Here is a 1,887-nt window from a genome sequence, read left to right as displayed (position 1 = left end):
CGTCTCCATCATCATCATCATCCGTCCCCGCGGCCGAAGCAGATATGCCGCCGGCCATTCCCCTTCGGCTTCATCGACGTCTCTGACCCATAAAAGGGAAACCGCCCCGGTCAAACCACCTCGCTTATCCATCCATCCTTCCGCCGTCGGCTCTCGGACACCATGCTCCACAAGCTGCTCAAGCTCCACAAGCCCGCCCCCGCCCCCGCCCCCGCCGCCGCCGAGGAGGAGGCCGCCGCCGCCTCCTCCTCGGCGCTTAAGATCGTCCACGCCGGGGGCCCCGTCGAGTGCTACATGCCCGTCCCCGCGGCGCGGATCGTGGAGAGGTACCCGGCGTTCTACGTGACCAGGCCCGAGGTGTTCCGGCGCCCCTGGGAGGCGGTGGTGGGGCCCCACGAGACCCTCGCCCTCGGGGAGAAGTACTACCTCGTCCCCCGCCGCACCGTGAAGAAGCTGCGCCGCGGGACCCGGCGGCCCGGCAGGGACGACAGGTCGGCCGACCTCAGCGCCTCGCGGTCCTTCCACGGCGGCGGCGCGGCGGGGGCGACCAGGAGGGGCAGCGATGGGGACTCGAGCGGTTCGTTCGTCGAGCGAGGCGGCGGGAGCGGCGCGAGTGCGGGCGACTACGTCAAGGTCTCCAAGAGGAAGAGCTCGACTGCTAAGAAGCATGTCAGGTTCCGAGGGATCGACGAGAAGCCCAGGAAAGGGCCGCCGGAGGCGGCGGCGGGGGCGGCGGCTGAGAGGAAGCACGGCAAGGTGGTGGAGAATGCAAGGAAAGGGCTGCAGAAGAAAAGTCAATCCGGTGGGGAGAAGAGGAAGGACAAAGTCACACCGACTTGGCAACCTGCGCTCGCATCGATCAGTGAAATCTCCGGATCTGACGAATGAATGAACGAACTGAGGTGTTCTTGATCTTTTACGTACGACAATTTTGTGATATTTTCCTCGTACTTCCACCTAAAAAAATTACCCACGATTCTATTTTAAAAAGATTTGTTCCTGAGCTTTTTAACATATGAACAAATCGCTAGAAATGTGGGTTGATCCATGTAATTTTTTTTTTTTTTTTTTTTGTGTGTCGTTCATAATTGAGTGAAAAATCAATTTGTTTGGACCATTATTATCTTTTTGCTAAGATTTTAGTATTTATATATACTTCTCGAGTTACACCTCGTTTGTTTGTCCAATAAACATATGGGGTATTATTAATAGAAATATGTTAGAAAAAGAAATAGTGAAATTTATTATTAGTGATTGAATGGGTAGATGGAGGAAGCGATGTTTGGGGAGCACTTGAGTTTTTTTTTTTTTTTTTGGTTAGCACTTGAGTTTATGACATTACATTTGCGGGCATTTAGATTGAAGATGAAGAGTGGATGTTGAAAGGTCAACCACGTCATTTCGTACAAGACCATGACTTTAGATTGAGAAAATTTGAATTATCTTTTTCTTTGGGTATATCATTAGCAAAATAAAATCATATAGGTCATTTCCTATATTGACGAGGTAACCCTAACAAAAATGCTAATTTTCACGGATCATTCTTCGTGTCACAGTTGGCCACCTGATGTAAGCAAAGTTCACTTGAAATGATGCCGGTTTACTTAATTAAAACGACGGCAAGCTTGTTTTCGTTTGTCAAAAAGAAGGCGCGGCACTACCAATCCACTCTCACTTGCAACCTCCGCCGCACGGCACCAGCCTGTCGCCGTCGAACCTTTCCTTTTCATGCTTGCCATCAGCTATCCCGTGAGACCCTATTCTCGATCATTCCCTCGGAGTCTCGCTTTGCTCTCCTCCGGCCTGTCGTGCGTCAGGTAGGGACTCGCGATGCCGAATCCGGCGAACGCCGATCGGCGTCGCTTGATCCTATGCAGCATCAGGTGA

Source organism: Eucalyptus grandis, chromosome 11 (genome assembly GCF_016545825.1).
Source record: "Eucalyptus grandis isolate ANBG69807.140 chromosome 11, ASM1654582v1, whole genome shotgun sequence".
Lineage (NCBI taxonomy): Eukaryota > Viridiplantae > Streptophyta > Magnoliopsida > Myrtales > Myrtaceae > Eucalyptus > Eucalyptus grandis.
The sequence above is the reverse complement of the archived record's forward strand: the minus strand, read 5'-3'. Positions refer to the sequence as shown.